Here is a 15,363-nt window from a genome sequence, read left to right as displayed (position 1 = left end):
AGAAACTGAACTAGACCAGCCACAAAAATACTGTGCCTATAAAAGCTGGGAATTTTGCAACAATTAACTAACCTCCTAACTTCCTGATGCCTGTCCACCATCTGCAAGTTACAAGCCAGAAGTGTGATGGAATGCTCTCCACTTTCCTGGATGTGTTTGGCTCCAACAAGACTCAAGAGGCTCAACACCACCCAGGACAAAATAGCCCACTTGATTGGCACCCCATCCACCACATTAAACATTCACTCCCTCTACCACCAGTGCAAAGTGGTAGCAGTGGACCATATGCAAGATGTGCTGCAGCAACTTGCCAAGGTTCCTTCGACAGCACCTTCCAAATCTGCCACTTCTAACATCTGGAAGGGCAAGGGCAGCAGATGCATTTGAACACCACTGCCTGCTAGTGATGCACCATCCTGACTTGGAACTCTATCACTGCTGCTTCACTTGCACTGGATAAATATCCTGGAACTCCCTCTGTACCCACTCCAGATCGATTGCAGCTGTACAAGAAGGCAGCTGACTGCCACCTTCTCAAGAGCAATTTGAATGGACAATAAATGCTGCTCTTTCCAGCAACGCCCACATCCCATGAGTGAGTAAAAAAAATCTATAAACGAAACTGATTAAGTACATCGACTAATTAATTAAATAAATAAAACAATGTTGTTTGGAGCGGTAGGGCAGGGATATGCCACAACTGCAGCCTGTTCGTGTTTGTGGAAAGCATTGCAATCCCAGACAACCACATCTACAGTCAGCGTCTGCATCTCAAGGAATCTCAGCTCAGAGTTATTAAGCTGGAGTCGGAGCTGCAGACATTGAGGGGCATCAGGAAAGGGAAGAGTTACCTGGGCTCTTTGCTCTGGGAGCTAGTTACATACCTTAAGTTACATCAGGTCTGGTTAGTGATCAGCGACAGGAGGGTGTGAGTGCGAGTCGGGCAGTGAAGTCGCTCCCAGGTGCAGTGCTATAGGAACCTTGGCCTTTGACCCTATCCAACAGGTACGGGGTTCTTGCTGCCAATGTGGATGAGAGCACAGTCTGCAGAGTGGATGAGCAACCTGACCATGCACTAGGGGACAAGGTGCTACTCAGTGGAAGAAGTGGAAAAGAATGTGGTTGTGATAAGAGACAATGCAGTCAATGGGATACATGATATTCCCTGCAGCTGTGACTGGGAATTCCGAAGGTTATATTGGCTACCCGATGCCAGACTTCATCACATCTCCTCACAGCTGGACAATAACTTGGAGTGGGAGGGGGCGGATCGAGTTGTCATGGTCCAACTAGGAACCAATGACATGGGCAGAATGAGGAATGATGTTCCGCTGAGAGAGTATGAGGATCTAAGGTCACAATTTTAAGGCAGAATCCGACAGGTAATCTTTGGTTTAGCAGCTGAGACATGGCATTGGGTCAAACAGATTAGAAAAGTTAATTCATGGCTCAAGGTGTGGTATGGGGTTTAAATTCAAGTGACATTTGTTGTTCCTTTGTTTAAGAAGGGTAGCAAGGATAATCCATGAAATTACAGGTCAGTGAGCCTTACGTCAGTGGTAGGGAAATTATTGGAGAGGATTCTTCCGGACAGGATTTACTCCCATTTGGAAACAAATGAACTTATTAGCGAGGGGCAGCATGGTTTTGTGAAGGGGAGGTCATGTCACACTAAATTGATCGAGTTTTTTGAGGAAGTGACCAAGATGATTGATGAAGGAAGGGCAGTGGATGTTGTCTGTATGGACTTCAGCAATGCCTTTGACAAGGTCCCTCATGTCAGACTGGTACAAAGGGTGAAGTCACACGGGTTCAGAGGTAAGCTGGCAAGATGGATTCAGAACTGGCTCGGTCATAGAAGACAGAGGGTAGCTGTGGAAGGGTGCCTTTCTGAATAGAGGGATGTGACTAGTGGTGTTCCGCAGGGATCAGTGCTGGGACCTTTGCTGTTTGCAGTATATATAAATGATTTGGAGGAAAATGTAGCTGGTCTGATTAGTAAGTTTGCAGATGACACAAAGGTTGGTGGAGTTGCAGATAGTGATGAGGGTGTCAAAGGATACAGCAGGATATAGATCGGTTGGAGACTTGGGCGGAGAAATGGCAGATGAAGTTTATTCTGGACAAATGTGAGGTAATGCATTTTGGAAGGTCTAATAAAGGTGGGAAGTATACAGTAAATGGCAGAACCCTTCGGTGTATTGACAGGCAGAGAGATCTGGGCATACAGGTCCACAGATCACTGAAAGTGGCAACGCAGGTGGATAAGGTAATCAAGAAGGCATACGGCATGCTTGCCTTCATCGGTCGGGGCATAGAGTACAAAAATTGGTAAGTTATGCTGCAGCTGTACAGAACTTTAGTTGGGCCACACTTAGAATATTGCACGCAATTCTGGTCGCCACACTACCAGAAGGATGTGGAGGCTTCGGAGAGGGTGCAGAAGAGGTTTACCAGGATGTTGCCTGGTCTGGAGGGTATTAGCTATGAGGAGAGGTTGGATGAATTTGGATTGTTTTCACTGGAACGACGGAGGTGGAGGAACTCCAGTTAAACCGAGCTGGGATCAGCATCCTGGTGAATCACATAACTAGGTCAACTAAGGGGGAGGGTTCAAATGAGGGGTAATTTGTAAATCTAAAGCCAAGTCCACAGAGCAGTGCTGTGATAGTGCATGAGTGTAAAAATGTGCTGAGGAAGGGACAATGTTGTAACTGGAAGAATGCATCATGTGAAGATCAGGAAAAAATAGTAAATAGTTAAAATGAAAGGCGATTGACCTGAATGCACAAAGAAGATAGATGAATTAATAACACGAACAGAGATCATTGGGTTTGATCTAATAGACATTACAGAGACCTGGGGTTGGATTTTCAATCCCTGCTGGGACCAGGAACAGCAGTGAGCATGCTTTGAAGATCACATTCCCACAGGTCGGCACTGGGGTCAACTGCCTCCTATTTTGAAACTTACGCCTGCAGGGAAAGAATAGGCCGGGCGTCTGCATCCAATTAATTGCACACTGAGCTCATTAAAGAGCTCATTAACAGGTTTGCCAGTTTCAGGAAACAATTTTCAAATTAGAAGCAGAAAGTGCCAGAAATACTCACCAGGTCTGAGAGCATCCATGGAGAGAGAAGCAGAGTTAACGTTTCAGGTCGATGACCTTTCATCAGAACAGTAATAGGTTTTAGCAAGTGGAAGGGTGTGGAGTGGGAGGTGGTCTGGTGGGTAACTGCCTCAGCTGTGTCTCACTGAGTAATTTCTCCTCATCTCAGTCCTCAAAGGTTTACCCCGTATCCTTAGAATGTGACCCCTGGTTCTGGATTCCCCCACCATCGGGAACATCCTTCCTGCATCTACCCTGTCAAGTCCTGTTAGAATTTTATAGTTTTCTGTGAGATCCCCCCTCACTCTTCTGAACACCAGCGAATATAATCCTAACCGACTCAATCTCTCCTCGTACATCAGTCCTGCCATCCCAGGAATCAGTCTGGTAAACCTTCGCTGCATTCCCTCGATAGCAAGAACATCCTTTCTCAGATAACGAGACCAAAACTGCACACAATATTCCAGGTGTGACCTCACCAAGGCCCTGTATAATTGCAGCAACACATCCCTGCTCCTGTACTTCAATCCTCTCGCTATGAAGGCCAACATACCATTTGCCTTTTTTTACTGCCTGTTGCACCTGCATGCTTACCTTCAGCGACTGGTGTATGAGAACACACAGGTCTTGCTGCATATTCCCCTCTCTCAGTTTATAGCCGTTCAGATAATAATCTGCCGTCCTGTTTTTGCTGCCGAAGTGGATAACCTCACATTTATCCACATTATACTGCATCTGCCATGCTTTAGCCCACTCAGTCAAATTGTCCAAATCACCCTGAAGCCTCTCTGCATCCTCCTCACAACTCACCCTCCCACCCAGTTTTGTGTCATCCGCAAATTTGGAGATATTACATTTATTTGCCTCATCTAAATCATTAATATATATTGTGAATAGCTGGGGTCCTAGCACCGATCCCTGCGGTACTCCACTAGTCACTGTCTGCCATTCGGAAAAAGACCCGTTTATCCCTACTGTTTGTTTCCTGTCTGCCAACCAATTTTATATCCATCGCCATACACTACCCGCAATCCCATGCGCTTTAATTTTACATGCTAATCTCTTATGTGGGACTTTGTCGAAAGCCTTCTGAAAGTCCAAATAAACCACATCCACTGGCTCCCCCTCATCAACTCCACTAGTTACATCCTCGAAGAATTCTAGTAGATTTGTTCAACATGATTTCTCTTTCGTAAATCCATGCTGGCTCTGTCCGATTCTACCACTGTTCTCCAAGTGCTCTGCTATAAAATCTTTGACAATGGACTTTAGAATTTTCCCCACTACCGATGTCAGGCTGACTGGTCTATAATCCTTGCTTTCTCTCTACTTCCCTTTTTAAATAGTGGGGTTAAGTTAGCTACCCTCCAATTTGTAGGAACTGTTCCAGAGTCGATAGAATCTTGGAAGATGACCACCAATGCATTCACTATTTGTCGGGCCACTTCCTTAAGTACTCTAGGATGCATACCATCAGGCCCTGGGGACTTATCGGCCTTCAATCCCATCAATTTCCCCAACACCATTTCTCTACTAATACCTATTTCATTCAGTTCCTCTCTCACCAAGCCCTGAGTTACCCAACATTTGTGGTATGATATTTGTGTCCTCCGTTGTGAAGGCAGAACCAAAGAATGCATTTAGTTGGTCAGCCAGTTCTTTGTTCCCCATAATAAATTACCCTGTTTCTGACTGCAAGGGACCTACATTTGTCTTCACCAATCTTTTTCTCTTCACATACCTATAGAACCTTTTACAGTCAGTTTTTACTTTCCCCGCAAGCTTACTCTCGTACTCTACTTTCCCCTTTTTAATCAATCCCTTGGTCCTCCTTTGCTGAATTCTAAACTGTTCCCAATCCTCAGGTCTGTTGTTTTTTCTGGTGAATTTGTATGCCTCTTCCTTGGATCTAATGCTCTTTCTAATTTCCCTTGTAAGCCATGGTATGGCTACCCTTTCCGTTTTACTTTTGCACCCGACAGGAATAAACATTGTTGCAGTTCATCCATGTGCTCTTTAAATGTTTGCCATTGCCTATCCACCGTCATCCCTTTAAGTAACGTTTCCCAATCCATCATAGCCAACTCACGCCTCATAACTTCGTAGTTTCCTTTATTAAGATTTAGGACCCTCGTCTCAGAATCAACTACGTCATTCTCCATCTTGATGAAGAATTCTTTCATATTATGGTCGCTCATCCCCAAGAGGTCTCGCACAACTAGATTGTCAATTATTCCTCTCTCATTACACCATACCAAGTCTAGCATGGCCGGTTCTCTGGTTGGTTCCTCAACATATTGGTCCAGAAAACCATCCCGTATACACTGTCCAGTTTGTACTGGGCCCACTTCCCCCAGAACCGGTCAAAATGCCCCAGGAATCTAAAACCCTCCCCCTCACACCGTCTCTTCAGCCACGTATTTATCCGATATATCCTGTTATTTCTACTCTGACTAGCACGTGGCACTGGTAGTAATCCTGAGATCACTACCTTTGAGATCCTACTTTTCAACTTACTTCCTAACTCCCTATATTCTGCTTTTAGGACCTCATCCTTTTTTAACTTACGTCATTTGTACCAACGTGTACCGCAACCACTGACTGTTCACCCTTCCCCTTCAGAATGTCCTGTAACCGCTCTGAGACCTCCTTCACCCTAGCACCAGGGAGGCAACATTGCATCCTGGAGTCTCGTTTGCGGACACAGGAACGCTTATCTATTCCCCTTAAAATTGAATCCCCTATAACTATTGCATTCCCACACTTTTTACTCCTCCCCTGTACAGCAGAGGGAACCAATTGGGCTGTTGTGGCTTACAGTATATCTGTTTTGAAGGGGAATTGCCAGAGGAGATTCCTGAACTACCTGCCTAGTCCTCTTGCTCTTTCTGGTGGTCACCCAGTCCCTTCCTGCCTGTGGAGTCTGAGCCTGTGGCGTGACCACCTCTCTATACGTGCTGTCCACGATACTCTCCGCCTTGTGGATGTTCCATAGCGTCCCCAGCCGCTGCTCCAGCTCCAAAACCATGGCTTCCAGGAGCTGCAGATGGAGACACTTCCTGCACACATGCTGGTCCCGGGCTCTGGAATTGTTCCCTTCTTCCCACATCGAGCACGAGGAGCACACCACGGCTTTGAGCTCTCCTGCCATGACTTAACCCTTTAAATTAAACCTTTTGGAAGATGCTTAATATCAAATAATATCAATTACTCTAGGGCCCTTCTTCCCTGGTCCTCGTTACTACTGAACTCCCTAAAAAACACTATTATTATATATGAAAATAAACTGTTGACCTTTCTTACCTTAAGTATTACATTGGAGACTGACATGAGGCTGGATAGGGAAGTGAGCCTGCTGGCATCGCTGTGGCAGCTTGGCTTGAATACGAACACCTGGTGAGCATCGGAGGTCAGATGGGACAGGCAACGCTGACATTGGACAGAGCAGCCAGGATGTGTTGAGGAATATGTAACCTCCTGGGCAGCCGGAGGCAAGAGGAGCACAGTGGTTGGGGGTGGGGGTGGGGTGTGGGGAGGAGGTGGGAGGTGGCTGCAAGTGGAGGAAGGCACTAAAGATATCGGGTGCACAGCCCAAGAGTCAGCTACTTGCAAATGACAGAATGCCAATTCTGTCGGTGTCCTCACGATTACCATGGCAGTCCCCTACCTGCAACCATCAAAGTCTCCATTGCCCTGAATCTCTACGGAACTGGGTCATTCCAGAGATCAGCTGTGGACCTAGGTGGCATCTCAATCGGCCATCAGGCAGGGCACGGATACCATTTTCAGGAGGACAGGGACTACACCCACGTTGACACAGATGGACCTGTGCTGGCACAGAGGGCATTGAGTATTGATGCAGGGTGCAGGATGCAGGGTGCAGGGCATCATCAATTGTACCACTCTGCCCACCAAGGCACCCAGCAACTGGCCAGTGAGATCCATCAACAGGGAGGCCCTCTACCCACTCAACATCCAATTGGTCTGCACCAAAAGCAAGAGCTTCCCCCATGTGTTCATTCACTTCCTTGGCAGCTACCAGAACTCATTCATCCTCCGCCAGTCCAGGTTGTCTTGAATCTTCACTTTCTCCTTCAAAGTGTGTGGATGGATCCAAGAGGATAAGGGAAATCCGTTGACGAGATGGCTATTACTCCTCTACAGGAGCCCCAGACAGAGGTGCAGAGGCAAGACAACCAATACTACCTGCTGAGCAGGGCAACCATTGAGCAGGCCATCAGGCTTCTGAAGAAGCGATTTCAGTGCTTGGACAAGTCGGGTGGCACCTCCTGTGAGTGTCTCTGTCTTTGTGGTGCTCTGCTGCATTCTCCATAACATGGCCCTCCAGAGAGATGTGGACCTTTAGGACAGTGAGGCCCTGGAAGGGCACAGCTCATTGAGTCAGGAGCAGGGTGAAGACTGGAGGAGGAGGAAGAAGCAGAGGTGGATAACACTGAACACAGAGATGCCCTTGCTGGCCTCCTCCTGCTACCCTCTAGGAAGAGGACTTCCCTCTTCTCCCTCACAGCCTGTGCACTAGATCCAACTGGACATCAATGAAGCGTGGGTCTACACTGCCCCTAGTCCCAGGCCTCCAGCTCCCTCTGGTGCTGTGGAAGGCAGATCTCTCTCTCAGGACAACCAGTAGCCTCAGTGATCATGACGTCTACAAGAGCCGCAGGCTTGATCTGATCCACATTTTCAATTGACATTTTCAATCCCACTGGCACTAAGAGGAGAGGAAACCCATCTTTATACCAGTTAAGGTTTTTCCACTTGAAAATTGGAGTTGGAATAAGCTTCCCAGTGGTGACAGATTTCAGACTGAGAACAAGACCAGGCGCCTGTTTCTGTCTCCACTTAAAAAACCTGACCCATGGTTTTATGATGAGCAAGGCTGGAAATTAAATACTCGATGGAATTTGAAGTTTCAGCAGGACAGACAAAATGGAATTGGAGGAGGGGTAACCCTGATCATAAAAGCAGAGGTAAGGACAGTAGTGAAAAAAGGATGTTGCCTCAGAATATCAGTAAGCAGAATCAGCATGGGTGGAGATAGGAAATAAAAAGGGTTAAAAAAACTGGTCTATACTGTTGGACAGATTAATAATCAAGAAATAAGAGCAGCTTGTAACAAAGGAAATGTAATAATTGTGGGGAATTTTATCTCTATATAGACTGGAAATATCAAATTGGTGAAGTAATTTGGAGGATGAGTTCATGGAATGCATTTGAGACATTTTCTTCGAAGAATACATTGTGGAACCAACCAGGGGAAGAGTGATCATAACATGTTAGAATCTCACATTGAGTTTGAGAGTGGCATACCTAAGTCTACATAAAGAGTATTGGTCTTAAACAAAGCCAATTACAAAGGTATGAGAGATAGGTAAGCTAAGGTGGATTGTGAAAATAGATTAAATGGCATAAAGGTAGATGAAGAATGGTGAATATTTAAAGAAATATTTCATAAATCTCAATGAATCTATATTCCACTGGGGCATAAAAACTCCACAAGAAAAGAGATCCCTCTGTGGATAACTAAAGAGGTTAAGTATAGTATGAGATTAAAATATGAGTCTTATAATGTTGCCAAGCAATGTAGTAAGCCTGATGATTGGGACGGTTTTAGATACCTAAAAAGGAATGACCAAAAGAATTGCTAACGAAGGACAGAATCAAATATGAGGGAACACTAGCAAGAAACATTAAAAAAACAGATTATAAGAACTTCTACAAGTATTAAAAAAGGAAGAGAGTAGTTAAAGTAAACATGGGTCCCTAAGACTGGTCGAAAAAATTATCATGGGAAATAAGGACATGGCAGAGACATTAAACAGATATTTTCTCTGTGCCTTTACAGTAGAAAACACAAAGCTATACCGGAAAAATTGAGGATCAAGAGTCTAATGAGAGTGAAGAACTTAAAGTAATCAATATTAGTAAAGAAAAACACTGTAGGAATTAATGGGACTAAAAAGTGACAAATCCTCTGGAACTGAAGGCCTATATCCCAGGGTTCTAAAAGAGGTTGTTTCAGAGTTAGTAGATAAACTGGTTGTTGTGGTATAATGTACATAAATTATTGCTGGCGAGATTATGTATATAGATCTTAAGCATCATCAAAGTATGTTCTATGCTGTCAGCTGAATCCAGGAATCTGAGTTATAATATTAAAACACAATGAGGTAGCTAGCAAGTGTATTTGCAACTTTCACCATCCTGCTAGCATTAGGGATGTTACCCACCATCTAGCTCACAGCTTCCTGCTGGCTCAACATTTCCTTAGAAATTAAATAATGTGGATTTCACCTCGAGACTGACAGTTATACAGCCTTATTTGGGAAATAGAGGGGGACGAACCTACTTTCAAAGAGGTAACACCCCCATACGTTAAAAACTAGTTATGCAGCTTAGAAACTGTATAACTATTGGAAGTACACAGTGAATCTTTAGAATTATTGTATTCACTCCAGCATTTCTCATCCTAAAGATACGAGTTACTGTGGTGCGGCAACAACAGTTTTCCCCTTAATTGGGATCGCTCACTGAACACTATAGATTTCTATTCGGGGGTTTAAGGTAAATACTGCTTTAAATATTGATGGATATCTTAAATATTCTATTGTAACAATATTTAGACTTAAAACCTGGATTCTCTACTAGGAATAAGAATATACTTCCTTTCTTTTCCTAGACTATTAACATTGCGATTGTTTTATCCATCAAAGTTTGAATTGAAGTAAACTTTTATATAATTTAGAAAATCCATTGGGCTGGATTTTAAGAGGACCTCAACATCGTGATCCATGGCAGGGAGGGGGAGCCTGAAGATGGCTCTGGATGAAGCCCGCCATGGACCTCAACACCGACAGCACCCGCCCAGTCCTCCTTCTGGCCGTGAGGCTCTGTGGCAGGCCCCCTGCCGCTGGGCGACAGAACCACAATTAACATATTTAACCAATCAAATTAATGCATCTAAATACAGTTACCTGAGATTTTGAGTGCCTGTCATGATCTTCGGAACAGCGGCCGGCACTCCCACGCCTTCAGATCCCCGTCCGAGGAAACAAGGCTTGACACTGGTGAGGAGGGGGAGGAGGTAAGTTTATCAGTGCAGGGGGGCAATGGGGTCAAATACGTGTAATGGGTGCAGGGGATGGTGGGCAGGGTTGAACCTTAAACTTTGTGCAGTTTGGGCCATGGGTAGGGGAGGTCAGATGTAAATGGTAAGTGTTTTGGGGGGGAAAGGGCAAATAATTATTGTAATTGTTATTTGGGGTGGGAAAGGAGGGTCAGAAATGTATTTATTTACTTTTGGCAGGATATTTCTTTAAAAATTCAAATATACCAGCAGGGTTGACTGCTCTTTAAAAAGGGCGCCAGCGCCTGCGCACAGACAGCTGATGTCACTGCCAGCGATGGACAATCCGCTCCTTTCATGTGATTCGGGGGCTGGGTCGCCCTGGCTATTTAAATGAGCCCTGCGCTTAAGATCACGGTGGCTCTTTGACATGTGGCCTGCATGGGTGGGACACTATTTTTTGAGATTGCTACCGAGATCGGCAGTGGGTTCGTAAAATCCAGCCCATTGTCTCATATGGTCTTCTGTATCGCAAAGTAGAGAGCCCATCTCCGAATACTCTTCAATTCTTCAGTGCGTTGGTACATTATTGAGGAGAGATTCCTGGACCCTTATAATATGTGGGTTGTTGCTAAAACTTGTTTAAAAGGCTATCTGAAGGACAGTAATATCCTCAGCTGGATCCTTTCCTTTGGTGAGAGTTAAATCAATTCTTCAGACCCATTCAAGTGTCTGTGAGATCTGTCTTTCTCAACCTTAAGTAAGAGGGATTATCTGGGGAGTATGCCTGATCTGGGAAGGTCCCAAAAAGGGGCTTGGTTTATAATCCACTTCGATGATTGGCCTCCAACAACCACAACAATCTTCCTTTGTGCTGGGTATGACACCAACTAATGGAGAGTTTTCCCTCTGTCTCATTAACATCAATTTTGCTAGGACTCCTTGACTCCAAGCTCAATCAAATGCTCTCTTGATGTCAAGGGCAGTCACTCTCGCCTATCCTCTGGAATTCAGCTCTTTCATCCATGTTTATACCCAGGCTGTAATTACGTCATGAGCTAAGTAGTCCTGGCGTAACCCAAACTGAGCAACAGTGAGCATGCATGGGTGATGCCTCGTGATGTACTGTCGATGACACCATCTATCACTTTGTTGATGATTGAAAGTAGACTGATGGGGTGGTAACTGGCTGGATTGGATTTGTCCAGCTTTTCATGGACAGGACATCCCTGGGAAATTTTCCACATGATCAGATATTACCAGTGATGTAGAGTCTGAAGTCTTTTAGCTGATGCAATATCAGAAAATTAGGTGAAGTATTTAATCCGTGCATGATATATAAAATGCAAAAAAAAGATTTTTTTCAACTAATTATTTGATCCAGTTAAGTTGTAAGTTGATTATTTTTAGTTTAGTTTAGAGATACAGCACTGAAACAGGCCCTTCGGCCCAACGAGTCTGTGCCGACCATCAACCACCCATTTATACTAACCCTACACTGATCCCATATTCCTACCACATCCCCACCTGTCCCTATATTTCCCTCCCACCTACCTATACTGGGGCAATTTATAATGGCCAATTTACCTACCAACCTGCAAGTCTTTTGGCTGTGGGAGGAAACCGGAGCACCCGCAGAAAACCCACGCAGACACAGGGAGAACTTGCAAACTCCACACAGGCAGTACACAGAATTGAACCCAGGTCGCTGGAGCTGTGAGGCTGCGGTGCTAACCACTGCGCCACTGTTAAATGTCTAACTACAGGAAAGTAGCTTTCACCTCTGCAGCGAATTTCCATGCACCAAAATCTCAACTGTTACACACTGTGATGCAATCTGTTTGCGACCACTCTGTAATGAACACTCTAGCCCTTAGCTGGAGTACTGCATGCAGTTCTGGTCACCGCATTGCAGGAAGAATGTGATTGCACTCTACAGGGCACAGGGGAAATTTATGAGGATGTTTGCAGTACTGGAGAATTTTAGCTGTGAGGAAAGATTGGATAGGCTGTGGTTATTTTCTTTGGAACAGGGCAGCTGAGCAGAGATTCAATTGACGTATATAAAGTTATGAGGGATCCAGATAGAGTGGATGGGATGGACCTATTTCCCTCAGCACAGAGGTCAATAAACAGGGGGCTCAGATTTAAAGTAATTGGTGGAAGGATTAGGGGGGTGTTGAGGAGGAATGTTTTCACCCAGACGGTGGTGTGTGTCTGGAACTCACTGACTAAAAGGGTGGTAGAGGCAGAAAACCTCATTGTATTTAAAAAGTACTTGGATATGTATTTGAAGTGCTGTAACTTACAGGGCTATGGACCAAGAGGTGGAAAGAGGGATTAAGCAAAATAGCAAAATAGCACAGACATAATGGGCGAAACAGCCTCCTGTGCCGTAAATGTCAATGATTCTATAATCTTATGCTGTATTAGTTTGGTATCCTGTATTATATTGAGGAGGTGTCTTACTTTGAGGCACTGTGTTAATTTGAGGTATTTGCTTGAGACACTGCATTAACTGGGAGTGATCATTAGTATTCGGCATTGCATTAGTTTGAGTGGTTTTAATAGTATGAGTGTCTGTATTAATTTGAGGTCATGCATCAGACTGGGCTTATTTTTTTTAATTCATTCATGGGATATGGGTATCACTAGCTATGCCAGCATTTATTGCCCATCCCTAACTGCCCTTGAAAAGGTGGTGGTGAGCTGACTTGTTGAACGGCTGCAGTCCATGTGAGGTAGGTACACCCACAGTGCTGTTCGGAAGGGAGTTCCTGGATTTTGACCCAGCAGCAGTGAGGGAACGGCAATATAGTTCCAAGTCAGGATGGAGTGTGACTTGGACAGGAACTTGCAGGTGGTGATGTTCCCATGCATCTGCTGCTCTTGTCGTTAGAGGTGGTAGAGGCCGCGGGTTTGGAAGGTGCTATCTAGGAGCCTTGGTGCGTTGCTGCAGTGCATCTTGTAGATGGTACACACTGCTGCCACTGTGCGTCAGTGGTGGAGGGAGTGAATGTTTGTGCATGGTGTGCCAATCAAGTGGGCTGCTTTGGTGTCGAGCTTCTTGAGTGTTGTTGGAGCTGCACCCATCCAGGCAAGTGGAGAGTATTCCATCACACTCCTGACTTGTGCCTTGCAGATGGTGGACAGGCTTTGAGGACAGGAGGTGAGTTACGCGCTGCAGGATTCCTAGCCTTGGACCTGCTCTTGTAGCCACGGTATTTATATGGCTACTCCAGTTCAGTTTCTGGTCAATGGTAGCCCCTAGGATATTGATAGTGGGGGATTCAGCGATGGTAATGTCATTGAATGTCAAGGGGAGATGGTTATATTCTCTCTTGTGGGAGATGGTCATTGCCTGGCACTTGTGTGGCGCAAATGTTACTTACCACTTATCAGCCCAAGCCTGGATATAGTCCAGGTCTTGCTGCATTTCTACACCGACTGCTTCAGTATTTGAGGAGTCGCGAATGGTGCTGAACATTGTGCAATCATCAGCTAACATCCCCACTTCTGACCTTATGATTGGAGGAAGGTCACTGATGAAGCAGCTAAAGATGGTTGGGCCGAGGACACTACCCTGAGGAACTCCTGCAGTGATATCCTAGAGCTCAGATGATTGACCTCCAACAACCACAGCCAACTTCCTTTGCACTAGGTATGACTCCAACCAGCAGAGAATTTTCCCCCTGATTCCCATTGACTCCAGTTTTGTTAGGGCTCCTTGATGCCAAATTCGGTCAATTACTGCCTTGATGTCAAGGGCAGTCACTCTCACCTCACGTCTTGAGTTCAGCTCTTTTGTCCATGTTTGAACCAAGGCTGTAATGAGGTCAGGAGCTGAGTGGCCCTGGCAGAACCCAAACTGAGCGTCACTGAGGAGGTTATTGCTAAGCCAGTGCTGCTTGATGGCACTGTTGATGACACCTTCCATCACTTTACTGATGATTGAGAGTTAACTGATGGGGCAGTAATTGGCCAGGTTGGGCTTATTCTTCTTTTTGTGTACAGGACAGACCCTGGCAATTTTCCACATTGCCGGGTCGATGACAGTGTTGTAGCTGTACTGGAACAGCTTGGCTAGGGGTGCGGCAAGTTCTGGAGCACAGGTCTTCAGTACTATTGCCGGAATATTGTCAGGACCCATAGCCTTTGCAGTATCCGGTGCCTTCAGTCGTTTCTTGATATCACGCGAGTGAATCTAATTGGCTGAAGTCTGGCATCTGTAATGCTGGGGACTTCAGGAGGAGGGCGAGATGGATCATCAACTACTTGCTGAAGATTGTTGCAAATGCTTCTGCCTTATCTTTCACACTGATGTGCTGGGCTCCCCCATCGTTGAGGATGGGGATATTTGTGGAGCCACCTCCTCCAGTTGGTTGTTTAATTGCCCACCACCATTCACGACTGGATGTGGCAGGACTGCAGAGCTGATCCGTTGGTTATGGGATTGCTTAGCTCTGTCTATTGCATGCTTCTTTTTCCGTTTGGCATGCAAGTCGTCCTGGGTTGTAGCTTCACCAGGTTGACACCTCATTTTGAGGTATGTCTGATGCTGCTCCTGGCATGCCCTCCTGCACTCTTCATTGAACCAGGATTGGTATCCTGGCTTGATGGTAATAGTAGATATGCCAGGCCATGAGGTTACAGATAATGGTTGAGTACAATTCTGCTGCTGCTGATGGCGTACAGCATCTCATGGATGCCCAGTTTTGCACTGCTAGATCTGTTCGCAATCTATCCCATTTAGCACGGTGATAGTGCCACACAACACGATGGACGGTATCCTCAATTTGAAGGTGGGGCATCGTCTCCACTCGGACTGTGTCTTGGTCACTCCTACCAATACTGTCATGGACAGAAGCATCTGCGGCAGGCAGATTGGTGAGGACGAGGTCAAGTATGTTTTTCCCTCGTGTTGGTTCCCTCACCACATGCCGCAGACCGAGTCTAACAGCTACGTCCTTTAGTACTCGGCCAGCTCGGTCAGTAATGGTGCTACCGAGCCACTCTTGGTGATGGGCAGTGAAATCCCCCACCCAGCCTACATTTTGTGCCCTTGCCACCCTCAGTGCTTCCTCCAAGTGCTGTTCAACATGGAGGAGTGCTGACTCATCTGCTGATGGTGGGTGGCAGGTGGTAATCAGTAGGAGGTTTCCTTGCCCAT

The sequence above is a fragment of the Heterodontus francisci genome, chromosome 43, assembly GCF_036365525.1.
Source record: "Heterodontus francisci isolate sHetFra1 chromosome 43, sHetFra1.hap1, whole genome shotgun sequence".
NCBI lineage: Eukaryota > Metazoa > Chordata > Chondrichthyes > Heterodontiformes > Heterodontidae > Heterodontus > Heterodontus francisci.
Note: the sequence above shows the minus strand (reverse complement) of the source record.